Source organism: Equus caballus, chromosome 4 (genome assembly GCF_041296265.1).
Source record: "Equus caballus isolate H_3958 breed thoroughbred chromosome 4, TB-T2T, whole genome shotgun sequence".
Classification (NCBI taxonomy): domain Eukaryota; kingdom Metazoa; phylum Chordata; class Mammalia; order Perissodactyla; family Equidae; genus Equus; species Equus caballus.
Genome location: NC_091687.1, coordinates 8,799,901 through 8,816,111, shown reverse-complemented (window position 1 = coordinate 8,816,111; position 16,211 = coordinate 8,799,901). Strand labels below are relative to the sequence as shown.

Sequence of the window (16,211 nt, the reverse complement as noted above, 5' to 3'; positions counted from 1 at the left end):
GGCTAGAGAGACCAGTGAAGACTCACCTGGAAAAGTCAAAAGGTGTCTTCAGATCATAGCAGACTGGGTAACTTTGACCAACTTTCCTACTGAAATCAATAAGATAACCTTGATGAAACAATAATAATAAATAATCTTCCTAAAATGTTCTAAGACCCAAAAAGATAACAAGGTATGAATGACTTTTAGCTTAGTAAATGGGCTGCTTATTTTGGTGTCATATAGTTATGAGTCAAGCTTCCATATGGTGCTGACCGATTAGTAACCTCAGAAACGACTGATCTGGGCTCAGGGCTCTGAGCGCCCATTTCTTCTGCTAGCATTCTAGAAGGCTCCCTCCTCCTCCTGTTCCAGGTTCTCTATCTCCTGTGCCTTCCTTCTTTGGGGGCACACAGTCTGGGCAGACAGGATGTTATGGCTACAAATATTCATCTGCTTTTTACTCTGGGAGTGGAAATTTATTCCTCTATTTCTCAAATTGATTGACGAATTTTAAAAAATTAATGTTCTACCTTGTGATAATTTTGGTTTTTGTCTTGGAAATACTATTCTTCCATTTAAAGTTAAAATTGGATACACACAATTGAAGCGACTTAAAATATTTATTTCAATAGCAGAAAGGGAGCATATATTTTTACTCTAGGATATCCAAATATAGCTTCATACACATACAGGTATTGACAGACACCAGATCAGGCTTTTGAAGATCAGCAATTGAATTGAAAAGAAAACCTTGTTCAAAGTCAGTTACATGAAAAAAACTGCAACCATAAGGTACATAAAATTCTGTCTGTCCTTCTTTAGTCCTTAATAAAAAATTCACAGAAGAAGACATAGTGACCTAATACATTGCCCCTGGAAGCCTACAGGATCATTGGAGCCAAGATAATAAGCATACACAGCCCTTATCATGACTGTGACCACATCCTTCCCAACACGGAGCAAGCTCGGTTCTGAGTCCAGACGTCAACCCTGTCTAGGCCTCAGCCTCAGCCTGCAGCACTTCCTGTGTTTCTCAGGTCAATGTGTCAGTATCAAAGAAAAGGGGAAGAAGAGTCTAACGGCTATCAATTGCACCCCCACAGATGCCAGTAGCTGTGCCCCCAAATGTCTGGTTTGATATCATGTCCTATTGACGTAGATTCCTATTTACAAACTGTGTGTTGTAACGGCTTGACTATCTCAGAAAGAAGGTAAGGCCTATTATTTTATTTCTCAGGGATTTGTAGTAATAGTGAAAAGCTCAGGCTGAAGGTGCCGGTAATGAACAAATTGGAATTCATATCTTTTTAGCTCCCAGTGGCTATGAGATAATGTGCTAGATGTTGTATGTGTTCAGAAGCTCACATGATCATCATAAAAACCCCGCAAGTAAACTTATTTCACGGAAGACAGAATTGATGCTTAGAGAAGGGCCGTAATCTGTCTAAACAAATAGCCCATGTTGTTTCAATTACACTATTGGGCCACTTCAAATACCCTTAGTGTTTATTAACTTTATGAGAATATACTCTGGCATCTGTGGACAAAGATGGGTTTCGTAGACCTGCTGCCCAGCCCTGAAGATCCTGGTAAGGAACAAATGAATAGTCACTCAAGAAGCCATGGCTTAATGGTCACCTGAGGCGCATAGCTGATAGAGGTCCCTTTGTGGACAGTCTACCCTAGGAGCCTTCTCCCTAGTGGAGGGGAAAGGCTATGAAAATCACCTACCTTCTGTGTTTCATGAACTTCCTTTAGCAGGAAATATCATGGTTAGGGTACAACATGGGGAGGGCTTGAAACCCCATGGCCTGGACTTAAGTAAACAATCAAAATGTGTGATGAGCACAATGTTTTCGAAATTTGTAGCCAGCTCATTTTTATTCTTCCACATGAGATGTCACCTGTAGCCCTTCCTCCACTTAGGCAAACTGTGAGATTTACCACCCGTGGGAGGAGACGGTGGCTGTGCCCAGAACAAGCTCACTTTTTGACTTAATCATGGGATCATGGACTTGAAAGTCAGATTTAGTTGAAAAAGGAAGGGATGTTCTAAATTTTCAAATCTCTTATATATATAGGTCAAAAGGCAAGCCTCACAAACTGGGAACACAAATGTTCCTAGCGGTACTAGACACAGAAAACTGGGGGTGTGATGTCAGCGAAGTTAGCATCCACCTCAAGAGGAAGGGGAAGCACTTGTTTCTGGGATTTGTTGAGAGACGGTGGGGAGACAGCAGGTGAAGGGGCTTCTGCTTCCCTTGTCTCTGAGGGTCTTATTTCAGAAGAACAGAAACTTCAACAGAAACCCAAAACAGAAGGAGAGAGAATGTGAGAACAGCTGGCTGATCTCAAGCTTCCCCAGTAGGCCATGGTAGAACAACATCAACAGTGGAAGGTATTTGCAAAGACGATCTCAAACCAGCACTGATTTTCCCCACAGGCTGCACATATAGCAGATCCAAACACGTCTCGGGGTCTCTAAGAGGGTGAGAAGTGCTGAGGGGTCCAGCACACGCAGCACGCTCAGGATGAGGATGAGAAGCTGCAGGGTGGGAACTTCATATCCCAAGGCATGGTGTGAATCACTGGTGGGGTTCAGGTCCGGTTATTGCACCAGCCAATTCAGAGGAAGAGGCCAAATCCCAGAGACCAGCAGGGTAAAGGGCTGGAAGTCAGTGAGGACACAGAGAGTGGCAGGAGGAGACTATAAAAACTAACACTCCTCCCACGTGTAGTGATGTCATCTTGGGACAAGAGGAGGAAGACAGGAACAGAAAAGATGAAGACTGTACCAAAAGAGACTGAATCAACCTGAAAGAGACCATTCCAAACTGGAGGAAACCATTTTAAGTCTGTAAGTTTAGTGCCTCCCTCCAACATCAGAACAAGAAAGAGATGAGATGTGTCATTTACATATAATGACACTCCTCTGCAACACACACTGAGTGGTAGTGTGTGTCTGTTCTACCACGTGCCCTGCTCAAGGGTGCCTGGGTGAGGGGGCACCAGTGGGGACAAAAATCCCATCCCTTGCCCACCCCCCTCTACACCCGGGAGCAGGGCTGCAACAGCCTGGAGAAAGAGTGCCTTTTTCTAATTCTGTCTAGGGGTGCGTCTTTTTTTTAATTAGTAAAAAGGAGTCTTATGTGCTATGGGAGGCCCTATTTAGCAGGTAGTAAGTAGAAAGAGTTATGTAGACAAGATACAGAGTTTTAAATAAATTGAATCCATGAAGCTTCCTGGCCCTAAGGAAAGACAAATCTAGCCTAGATAAAAAGAATTATCAAAGAACCAATGGATATAGTATTGTTTGAATCCAGTAACCAGACTTTAAATTCCAGAGCCTTGAGAGAAACTGACAGTCATGGCAAACATAGGGGGAAAAAAAGGCCTTTCCACAGACCACATAAACCACCAAGTAGGACCCCAAACGCTAGAGTCAGAGGACAGGAGTGGACTTGAGCATCTCCAGCGATGTAACACCCACTCCAGTGACTGTTGTGACAATTATGAGGTTTCTAAGTCCAAAATGCTTAGCATCAAATCTGGTGTAGAGCAAGGACTCAGTGAGATTAATTATTAGTACCTGTAATTAAATTTTACTTTTGTGTTTATCCCCTTGTATGGAATAACTTGGACAATTACTCAAAAAAAACCTTCCTTTAGGGACATTGCCAATGTTGCTATCTCCACTAGATACACCTATCTCTATCTCTGTGTCTCTCTCTGTCTCCCTCCCTATCTCCATCACCATCTCCATCTCCATCACTATATCTGTTTCTACCTGTCTGTCTATTTACCCAAATATCTGGAAATGAACTTGTGGGCTTGTTGTTGCCACAACATGACTAATGTTCTCCAGATAAACCAGGCACCTCAGAAACGTCATGGATGGTGACCCCTGTTTGACCCACTTATTTCCTTCCCTGAAACCAGCAGACACACACACCTGACACTGACCTGAGGCTTCTGGCCACCAGCATCGTCAATTCTCCACCTTGGCCTTGGAGGCAAAGCCTGGGTAGACAAGATGCCGGCTACTGGCAATCATCTGCCCTTTTCTCTGGGCTAGTGAGTTTGTCCTTCCTTCTGTTCAGATTATGGGAGAACCTAAAGAAATTATTTAATGCTGCATCTGAGTATTTCAGAGAAAAAATCTGTCTTATTCTCTCTCTTTTAGTAGTTAGTAGTCAAATGGTACAACTATAAATATCTGTATCCACAGCAGAAAAAAAGGATAAATATATTCATGCACAGTACTCAACATTTCATTTGCTACCTTCGTCATATATTGGTGCCAACAAAGTGAACCAGTTCTGGAACATCTGATAAATATTTGGTCTCTTACACACCTGCTCAGAAGCATTGACCCAGGGTGAGCATCGGTACCCCTCTCTTCCTCCTTCTGATGCCCCTGTGCAGGGGAACAGTGAGTCCTTCTAGTTGCAGGCTACTGGCCTTCTGGTCTACCACCCTCTACTACTCAAGTTCAACTTCCCAGTGTTGATCACCTCAGAAATGGTATTTACTGGAAAAGAGGGAAAAGAGGGCAGCTGCCTCGGAGAATAATCCAGCCACTGAGCCAGCTTCTTCCTGTCTTTTCTCCTCAGGAGAACCCAAGCCAGTCTGTGTTCACATTGATCCCACACGATATGTGACAGAGCTGGACATACGTTTCAGAGACAAGTGCTGTCCAGGGTTAAAGGAGCTCTAACACACACAAAGATTTCAGAAAAAAATCATATAGAAATCATGAAAACAAATGAAGAAGTGTAGCTGAAGAAAAAAACAAAGGAAAGGAAGTTCTCTAAATGTGGAAAATTAAATACTAATAATATTTGACTGATGTCCCAGGTTTCTATTTCCAAATGGTCACCAAAGCATTTAACAGTGAAAGTTGGGGACAAAATGAAATGGTTGACAGCATGGGGAAATTAAATTAACAAAATGGTGGTAGCAGTGATGATATCTAACAATTCCTGAACATTTGTTAGATGCTGGAGACGGTACTAGGTACTTTTAGTTACTTAATCTGCATAAACTTTTGAGATGAGTATGATTATTGCATCCATTTTCAGATGAGGAATAAAGAGATTAAGAAATTTGCACAGAGTCAGGCAGCTTCTAAGTGATAGAGATGAACAGGAAATAGCGGCCGACATTAAAAAACACTTCAATGACATGGGAAGTTGCTGCGAATGTAGCGTGAACTGAAAGGAGGAGAATACAAAACCCTATGCGTATTCCACATGTAACTTATAAATATAATTACAGTTCACAAAATCATATTAATATCCATATATATATGCAAAGAAGAAATCTAGAAGTTAACGCATCATAATGATAACAGCTGTTGATTTTGGTGACATGATCATGGGTATTTTCCTTTTCACCTTTACCCTGTTTCTCTGAGTTTCTTCCATGAATGACTTTACCAGCGTGTCCCATTATACCCTATGTGACTTTTGTTGAGTCTCGTCGCTCCTCTGTCCCTCAACTTCCCGATCTATAAAATGGAAACTACTAACATCCATATCATGTAATTGTCTTGAAGATTAAAAAAGTAAAAAACTTCTTTTAGAAAAAATTCTAACAAATAGAAAATGCTCATTAAATATTTGCTATTATAAAAGTTAATATTTATTCAACATGCAATGTTTTAAAATATTATGCTGAGAAATAGTGTTCATAAAATAGCTCCTAGACAAGTAGAAACCCTTCCCATTTCCACAGCAATCAAGCTGCCTCCATGGCCCCCTCACATTCATGCCCAAGAGCCCTAAGGAGACCATCAGCCCCTTCCTGAGATCAGCAGGGTATGAGGCCCACAGAAATCCCTAACCTCAGCCCTGCAGCTGGCACTAAAGGCCAAGGTCCCACCTGACCCACCACTTCCTTCCCCCTCCCCAGTTCAGCCCACGCCCACTTGCCACTGACCTGAGGCATCCAGTCATCAGGTCCTCACTTTCCTGCCTTCTCCTTGAGGACACAGCCTGGCAGACAGGATGTCACTGCTGGAAGCATTCACCTTCTTGTCCTTCTGGGCTGGTGAGTCACATTCCCTGACCATTGCAGTCTAGACGAGTGAGCAAAGAAATTCTTTAACGTTTCTTATATTGTCAGAAGTTCACTGGAAATTCTCTTCTTCTACTTACAGTTGGACTTGGGTTAACAAAAGTGGAGCAGTCCCAGATATCAATTTCCACAGAAGTAAAGAAAAGTATTAACATACATTGCAAGATAACGAGCTCAGATTTTGCAGGGGAATACATTCACTGGTACCGGCAGAAACCAAAGAAGGCTTTGGAGCATCTGATTTACGTGAGCTCAACAAAATCCCCAGCTCGAGCTAACTTAGGTGGGAAGAAAAATAAACTTGAAGCAAGGAAGGATTCTCAAACTTCCACTTCAATCCTTACCGTAAATTTCATAGAAAATGAAGATGTGGCCATCTACTACTGTGCTGGATGGGACCACAGTACTAGATCTGTGGAGACAACCCACACAAGATCCCCTCCTTGGGTCTGTGCCCACCCACATCCTTCCCAACAGTGGCAACCACAACCAGGCCCAGCTGGGCTCCTGGCCTCACCCTCTCCTTCTCTGCAGCACTTCTGAAGCTTTCCAGGAAGCCATTTGGATTAGGCTTGCTCATTAGCTTCCAGCTGATCCCAGGAATTGTGCTTCCAAAGCTTTTTTTGACACTATTTCCCAATGAATTAAAGTTTTGTCTGGGGACAGAGAGCACAATGGCTGTGCCACTGTCCATCATCTCGCCATCCAGAGACCCTCAGTAAATGGGCAAGATTCAGAGAGAGAATCTCCGTGAGCCATTATTATTATATATGTGCAAGACAACCCCTCTGCAATACAACTATTATTGGTCCATTTTACAACTAAAGAAATTAAAGATTAGAGAATTTAGGTTTAATGAGCAACTAAAGACAAGAAGTCAGTGCTTTTTAAAGTGGACTGTGAGACCACACTGAGTTTAAGGATTGCAGTTCTGTAAGTGAACGCTAGGGGGTCTGGGGTAAATTAGGGATGCAGCAATGCTGTTTTTCAGGGAGGTGCGGGGACAAGGATTCTGCCCATATGATGTTATCAGAACAGAGCTCCAGATTCATTGAGACCCTTAGATGAGCCCACCATATTGGGTGACCCTTGATCTACTCATGAAAGAGGAGAAAGAATCTGCCAAGACCAGAAGAACTAGCATTGTGTGTGTGTGTGTGTGTGTGTGTGTGTGCAAGTCCTCCATCCATGGTCTCAATTCCTTGAATATATCAGCCCCTTTAACCCTCACTACCTACAAGGTCTATTCCATTGTCATCAATCATATTTGACTCATGAGGTAAGTGAGTACCAAGTGGTTCAGTCACTTGTCAAGTCACACAGCTGGCATGTGGCTATTTGGGAGAGTAGGGTAGGGACCCAGATAATCTGGCTCTTCTTGCCTCTCACACTAACCATTTCTTTACTGCAGGACAATGAGAGAAACGATACACTGTTCCATCCCCATAGAAGAGAGAGAACTAACCATTATGGAATATTAACTGACACAAATTATTACTATATGCTGGATTTGAATGATTAGGTGTCTTCACAGAATAAATAAAATGCCAATAAGTTGTCAATCTACTTTTCAATATAAAATAACAAAAAGATCCTTATTTTCTATTTCTAACAGTGCTATCTGCAGTGGGCTTCTGGTAAGAGTACTGATATCTCCTTGATACTGTACACCTTAATTAAAAATTCTACAAACATCAAAATATTCATTCTCTCCAGCCCTTATTTCAAGGATCCATAGTCTATTGTTCAAATGTGAGATGTACTGGAAGGAAAAAGCAGGCATTTACAGGTCATGCTGACACAAGAGATGGAATTAGACACATGATCCTTCCACCCTTCTTCTCCCATCTTTGGTGGCTCATGTTTCTTTGATTTACGTCCTGACTTACACCCTTTATGACCATGATGGTTCCTTAGTTGGGGGACCATCACCTTCTCGAGCCAAAACGCAACCTTCCCATCTCCCTACAATTTTTATGCAAGCAAGTTAGAGACCAGAACCTGAGTGGAACACACCAAATGTGAGAAGAGGAGCCCTTTCCAGAAGGAGTGCATGGAAAGCGTGGATTAAGCTTCTCAAAATATCTTTGCTGAATTCTTTGCCTGGATTTTCTTGTGTATTGCATGAAAGAGCAGTGGACCTCTTGATGCAGCGTCTTCAGAGGAACAGACCTCAGGAGACAAAAGTGATGTCAGCTTTTCCATATGATCCCTAAAAAAAATTGTGACAAATTCAATGATGAACCAGGGAAAGAAGCAATAGTTTATGTTGCACTCAAATGACAAAATATTATGAGGCCATTAAAATGGCCTTTTTGATGATTTATAATTAAAAGTGAAAATGTTTACATTCAAATATCAAAAGGTCACATAAAGTAAGAATGAATATACGTTAAATCTCAAATACATAAATGTCTATGTTGATGGAAGAAACAAAATGAAAGGGAATATTTGAGTTTTAAGATAGATTTTTTTCCTGATAGGGTGGATAGTTTATTTTCCTGTTTATATTTTTAATGATTTTATACATTTTCAAAAAAGTGACTACAAAAATTTTTACAAATAAAATATTATTTAGCAAGGTAATTTTCCCTTGTTTTTCAGTAATAATAAAAATATAACCTGAAAACATCAAAAAGGGCTTATTATGTGTCAGGCACTATTACTTCTATTTTATGTTCATTACCATTTTTAGTAGGATCATGTAACTTTCTTAACTCTCTGAAAGATATTTATTTAAGCAGTGGTAGATGTACAAACTGAGACACAGAGATTAAATAACTCAGCCAACATCAGAAGGGGTAGGTAAGTAGTACAGAAGGGTGGTTATCTTCAAAGGTCATTAATAATGATATTCACATAAACTTTTTAAGGACCTGATATATTTTCAAAATATAAAGTTAACTAAGAGAACAGAATATGAAATTGTATGTGTTAAGCCCATTTAAAATTTTTAAAAAAAGTGTGTAATGATCCAAGCAAACATCCTACTATGTATAAATGTGCAGAGAAAGTACTTAAAAGTAAATGATGATGGTTTTCATTTGCATCACTTCATAACACCTTTACTCAGATTTTCATCAATGAGCGTCTGTTGCTTATCCAGGCTCCCACATCTACCAGCTTTGTGGCTTGGGATCAGCCACCTTTGCCACATGTTCTCATCTGCCGAAGGGAGATAATAGTACCACTGACTCTCAAGATTGAGAAGTGAAGTGAAATAAGGCAGGAAAACACTTAGAACAGTGCCAGCTCATCCTCAATACATATTAGACTTAATACTAATTTTAAAGGTTTATTATTACACGTAAAAGTGAACATTAATTAAAAATACCCGTCTCTGTGCATCGTGCTCATGAGATAGTTCCAAAGTCCAAGTCCAGTGGAAGCCAACCTCATTCCCTCAGATGGTCTGATATTCCTTCTGGCAATTTCAATCCCGTCTCCTCTTGAAGGGCACCAAGATTGTGAGTGAAATTTGATTTCTCTGAGTTATAATATTCATGGTGACAACCCAATTAATTATGAAACAAGTGCTCCATTGTATTTCAAATCAAAATGTCTATGACTTTTAAAATGTACGAATAATGTCAATTTGAAACTTCAGTTTGCCTTTTACTTCTATTGTAAATTACTGTCCATATTTCATATTCCTGAGTGATGAATCCAAGGAAATCAACAGAGGGGCTAATTTTAATTTTATGACACAGATCCATATCTTCACATCTCTGGAGCAAACTTTCTATAATGTGAAAATTAAGGAAGGAACAGGAAAGTTGCAAACAGAATTAGGTCAACTCCAGAACTGCCCCCACCCCACAGACGCATTCCCATCCAGACTGTGAACCCTACTCCCCCATCAGTTGAGCACCAGTGGGTCACCAGAGCCACCTAATCTGCTCAGCTCTGCAGCGGGTACTGAAGGGTCCCCTAGGACCACCTGACCCACCACTTCCTCCTCTTACACCAAGTCACACCGCATCCTCCTCCCACTGGCCTGGACTCTCCAAGGACCAGGGTCCTCACTTGCTTCTCTTCTCCCTGATGACACAGTCTGGCAGACAGGAGGACAGTCATGGGAACATTCATGATTTTCTCCCTGTGGACTTCTGAGTTGTTCCTCCATTACTCCAACATAGATGAGAGATGAAAGAGATCCTTTATTGTTTTCTTTTTCTATGTCAGGTGTTCATGGGAATTTCCCTTTTTTGTTGGCAGTTGGACAAGGACAGGTAAAGGTGGAGGAACCCGAAATGCCAACCTCCAGGGCAACAGAGAGAGAGCTCACATGTCTTGTACGGTGCCCACAGCAGACACTGAAAATACAGTTATGCTCTGGCACCAGCAGAAACCAAACCAAATTATAGCACATCCCACATCTAACGTCTCAGTAAAATCCCCAGCTCCAGTTCACTTAGGTGAAAGAAATGCCAATTTTGAGACAAGAAAAAGTTTTAAAACATATACTTCAACCCTTACCTAAACTTCATGGAAAAAAATGTGGGCATTGACTACTCAGCTGGTGGGACCCCCAGTACTGGAGGTGCCAACACACCCAACAACAGCCTCCCCTAGGTCTCTGCCCCACCACAGCCTTCCCACAGACGCAAACTCGACTACCTCCCTCCTGGGCTCCCAGCCTCAGGCTCGCCTCCTCTGCTGTACTTCCTGAGCTTTCCCGGAGGCCAACATGGGTTATGCTCTCACATTAGGCCCCAACTTGAGCAAGAAGCACTCCTGACCATTATGTTCCCAAAGCTTCGTTTAACACTACTCCCTAAGGAATTAAAGTCTTGTCTGGGAACGAGTGGACACAGGCCCCATTTATCACATCACCATCCAGAAACTTCCACTAACTGTGAATGACTCAGGCTGAGGGAGGGAATCATTGTGAACACAGGACTCCTAGATAGAGTACATATACATTACCATATACAGTTATCACAACACCCCTGCAATATAACTATTGTCTGCCCATTTTACCCATTTCTTTATAAAGAAATTAAGGTTTAGAGTATTAAAGTGTTTTGTCAAAGACAAGGAGTCCAGGCTTTTTTAACTGGACCATGACGCTACCCTGAAAATTTAAAGATCATAATGCTATGAAAAACAGAATACTTGAGGTAAATTTGGGATGGAGCAAGGGTCTTTTCTCTGGAGGAGGAGGAAGATGGTTCCTCAGTTCATATTCAGATTGTGCCAGCATGATGCCATCAGAGCACAGCTCCGAGTCAATGGGACCATTAGATGAGCCCACCATATTGTGAATAACTGTTGGTTCTGCCTGTGAAAGAAGAGAGAGAGGGGGCCAAGAGAAGAACAGCTAATAATTTTGCGTGTGAGCAGGTTCTCCGTTAGTGTTCCCCACTCTTTGCACATATGAGCTCCTTTAACCCTCACGGTAACCTCTGAGGTCACTTCTGTTATCATGAAGCCCAAGTGACCTGTGAGGTGAGTGACATACTGTGAGTCTCAAGAACTTGTCCAAGTCACACAACTGGCATGTGGCAGAGAAGGGTTGGACCCAGGTAATCTAGCTCCAGAGTCTGTCCTTTTGATCATCGGGGATTAAAAGCTGTGCTATGCATTGTTCCTACCCCCACGGAGAGAAGAAACCTAACCGTTGTGGAACATTCACTGACACAATTTGTCATTTTGTAGGAATCATGTGACCAGGATTTGAGTAATTCCCTCAAATTAGGAGTTTGTACAGAATACGTGAAATGCCAATAGATTGACAATTTTTTCCAAAATATAAAATAATGAACATTCTATTATTTATGATGCCACCTCTGAAATAATTCTGAGATAAATGAAGACTACCCTTTAATCCATGCACCCTTCTCATACAACTCATCCTGAGCGCCCCATGGGGGAATATGAATATCATCTTGCATCTGTGCCATACGTATTCCTTTATTTGTTCAATAGTTTCCAAGGTCGTGGCAACATACTCATCCCCATCATCCCCTCCTCTAAGGACCCTGATTCTACTTCTCAATTCAAGGAAGCCGTTGGAAGAAAGGAAGGAGAGTCACAGGAAAGGGGGACATAGAGTCAGTCTGTCAGCCTTTCTCTTCCCGCCTCTGACACTCGCAAGCTCCTTTGATGGCTTCTCTCCCTGTAATTCCTGACCATCGCGTTCCCTCCGTGTGGGCCGCAGTTGGTTTCTTGAACCCATAAAGGAACTCACTAGTTACCTAAACTTTTAGTAGAAGCTAAGGTGGAGAGCAAGACCTGAGAGAAACACAATCTGTGAACGTAAGCCCTTTTCAGACAGGAGTGCACAGACAAGCTTGTCAACACACCTCTGCGTGCACAGACAAGCTTGTCAGCAGACGTCTCCTACCTTCCCTACATGGTTGTCGCATCCAGGACTCAGAAGAGCCTCACAGAGCAGCAATGTGGTGTCCACAGTGAGACACCTGTGCTCAGAGGAAAACTCTCTGGCAGCTTTTTACGTGTCAGAGTAAAGGGTGACTAACAGGGAAAGAGACACCTGATTTATACTCTATTCAAAGGGTAGAATACAATGCAGCCATTGAAAACAGTGTTCTGTGGATTTGCTGCTAAAATTTAAAAATATTCACAATGTAATATAAAGAAAAATTTACAAATATAGAATAACCTCTTAAGAATATAAATGTCTAAATTGATAGAAGAATTTAAAAAAGGGGGAAGGAAATTCTCCAAAATTTTAAGAATGGTTATTCCCAAAAGAATACATGCTTTTATTTCTTCTATGTGCTTCGATGAACTTTACATTTTTTTTCTATATGAGCTACTACGGTTTTACTGTAAAAAATATTTAACAAAACAATTTTGTCTTGTTTGGTAATAACAGTAATAAAAAGACTTCATAACATCATTGAAGACCCATGATGTACCAAGTATTAATATCTGAGTGTTTTGTGCATTACACTCATATAATGTGATAATGTAAGCCTCAAAATACCTCTAAAAAATATGTATGTAGGCAAGGTACACATGTGGAAACTGAGGCACAAGAAGCTTAAATAACTCAGCCAGTGTCAGATAGGGTTGAGTGGTATACGGGGGGGTGTTTAATTATCTTTGGTCATTAAAAATAATATTCACATAGATTATTTAAAAACCTGCAATATTGCTCATAATAATAACTTAACCAAAGGAAGGAAATATAAAGCCAAATATGCAAACCCCACCAAAAAATGTATCTATACATATATATACACACATATACATAACTAGGCAATCCTACTTCTATCTCTAAATATATAGAAAAAAATTCAAAGTAAAAGTAAATGATGAATGCCTTCTATTGTCATTTTTTATACCTCATTTTACTCAGATTTTCTTTAATGAACGCTTGTGACTTCTCTGTGTTCTCCTATTTACCAGCTGTGTGTCTTTGAATGAGTGACTTTTCTTTGTCACTGTCCTCATTTATCAAATGGAGATTATCATAACAGCTACCTCACAGGACTGTATGAAGGATTAAATAAAATAAGAAAACATTTAGAATAATGCCTTGACAAATAGCAAGTTCTTAATGCATATTAGATGCTATATTAATTTTAAAGCTTATCCTTAACACATTAAACCTTGCATTCCTTTGAAAACATTCCTGCATGTGGCATAATGCTCGGGAGACAGTCCCAAGGTCCAGGTGAGTAGAAACTGATTCCCACAGGTTCTCTGTCTCATATATCCGCCAGCATTCACGATCTAGTCCCTTCTTTGGAGGCACCCAGATTATGAATGAAATTTGAATTTTCTGAGTCACTCTGCCTGGTAACATCTCAATTAATTTTAAAAAACACAAACATACTCCAATACTAGTGCATACAGCATATTAAATAATGTCCATGAGACATTTCAGTGTCTGATTTTTGTTTTGTTGTGTTACAGAACACAACAAAAATTGCGGAATCCTGTACATTTCCTCAAATGAAAATGTCGTCCACGAACGAGGCGTCAGTGAGGACAGATACGAAGCCAGGAGACGGCAGGGCGATCCGTCGGCGAGCCTCAGGATCCACCACGTCGAGGAGGCGGACGCGGGGCTGTATTTCTGCGCCTGCTGGGACACACGGCAGGGACGTGCGCCTCTGTCGTTGAACAAAAACCCTCCCACGTCGTCACACCTGTGCAAACACACACACCTCCCCCTTTCTCGCTCCCAGAGGGACCTGCCTACTGTCACAGAGGGCTTTTCTCCTGCACATGCATCCTGAGCAAGGTCTGACCTCAGGGCCCATGGACTCAGTCTGTGGTGCTTCTTTCAGTTCAGTCACTTTATTGTCTAGCCTCACCTCCCCGGGGCCTGGGCTGGCTTTTGTAGGTGTCCCAAATTGTCCCTGCTTCGCCATCTATGGGAAGCCTACTGGGAAGGAGGCCATAATCCAGTGCTGAGAATGATTTGTTCACTTTCAAGGAGGGGAGGGAGGGAGGGAAGGTGGAGGATTGTCCAAGGAAGGAAGGGAGGGAGGAAGATATGAGGCCTTTTGAGTAACATGTACCTGGGGTTCAAATTCCTGCTCAGCCACTCAGTGGTAGCGTGATTTAGGAAAGTTACTAGACGGTTTTCATTCTGTTTTCCTAGTTTTAACTGGCCATGGTGTTGACCTCATAGGGTTGCTGAGGTTTCATGTGTGAGTTTGAGCATAGTGTTCAATGAATCACAGTGTCCTTTCCTGTTGTAACTCAGCCACCTCACCGAGCCAGCTCAGCTAGAAAAAGAACTCAGGACGTCTTTAAAAATCACATCTTACATTGTCCTCCAAGCAAAAGTAAAGCGTAGCTTTAATTCTGACAAACTAAGAATTGTGAAAAGGAAAAGAGTGGTGGATAACAATCTGTAGTATCTAAAGCAATAACTACAGTGGTTGTTAATATTTACCAAACTTTGTGAACTTTCTGAAAACTACTGATCTATAAAATGTATATACTTCTGCCTAAGGTTGTGGGATTATTATCTCATTTGTTACTATACACAACAATGATACTTTCCTTCCAGTTCTCATGACAGCCATACAAAGCTCCCACACTCTCAAAAAATAGAGTAAAAAATCCATAACTCAGGAAGTGAAAAAAAGCTCAAGAATAGGAGTACTTGAAGCAATAGTTGAAGGAAAAGTAGGAGGGAATTTCTCCCAAGGAGAAGTTAACATTGAATTATTATAACAGATGTTTTGATGGGGTCTCCCAGGATCTGAGAGTTTCTTATTTTTTTTTTTTTAATTTTATTTTTTTCCTTATTCTCCCCAAAGCCGCCCGGTACATAGTTGTATATTCTTCATTGTGGGTCCTTCTGGTTGCGGCATGTGGGACGCTGCCTCAGCATGGTTTGATGAGCAGTGCCATCTCCGTGCCCAGGATTTGAACCAACGAAACACTGGGCTGCCTGCAGCGGAGTGCGCGAACTTAAGCCCTCGGCCACGGGGCCAGCCCCAGGATCTGAGAGTTTCTTAATACCAGGAAAGTGATAAAATAGCTGCCACAGATCTTACTGAGAAGGACTCATTGGTTGTAGAGGAAACCTCCCTTCCCCATCCCTGACTCCACAGAACAAGGGCCGCCACTGCATCCTTGGTCCTGATTCACGCCTGATTCACAGAGTGTCCATTCTGACCAGTCACTGGCAATGCCAACCTCATGGATTTTTCTTGTGTCTTTGGCTTGAGTTTGTAAGTTGACTTTTCTCCTTTCTTATCTGTTCATTGGTTTTGTATCCAGAGACAAGCTCTTCAAGTGCCTGACTTCTTTCCCTTGCTTTTCAGAGGAGACACTGAAATTAGAATATCTCAGGATCAACTCTCCTCTACCCTGAGACCAGATAAATCAGGGCACCTAAGTTGCAAGCTGTCTGGGGTTCCCCTAGAGAATGCCATTGAACATTGGTACCAACAAAAAAGAAGGGGAGCCCCTGAAATTAGTCCTTTATGGCTTAACCAAGAATTGAAAGCAAGACAAGCCTAATTCCCAATGGGAGACAGATAAGACAGATAATGGAATCTTTTACCTGATCATCAATAATGTTGCCAAGTCCGATGAAGCCAGCTGCTGCTGTGCCTGCTGAGATCTCACAAGGTCACTGAGTCAGAAGGGACCTGTAAGAAAACCTTGTCTGTTACTAACCCTCAACTCCTTTCACACTTGAGCACCACAAT

General features: G+C 41.7%; 1 long non-coding RNA gene across 4 annotated transcripts in view; it reads right to left on the bottom strand.

Moving 5' to 3' along the window:
- The window catches only part of LOC102149112 (uncharacterized), a 28,311-nt gene extending 12,100 nt beyond the window's left edge, over positions 1 to 16,211 (bottom strand). For 2 of the 4 annotated variants that reach the window (XR_011438101.1, XR_011438102.1), the window contains exons 1-5: positions 16,064 to 16,211; positions 8,077 to 8,272; positions 5,923 to 6,061; positions 3,946 to 4,095; positions 27 to 89 (exon numbers count right to left, since the gene is read on the bottom strand). This is a non-coding gene — a long non-coding RNA (uncharacterized lncRNA). The remainder of the gene's footprint in view (positions 1 to 26; positions 90 to 3,945; positions 4,096 to 5,922; positions 6,062 to 8,076; positions 8,273 to 16,063) is intronic. The other 2 variants (XR_290092.4, XR_011438103.1) reach the window with 2 other exon arrangements.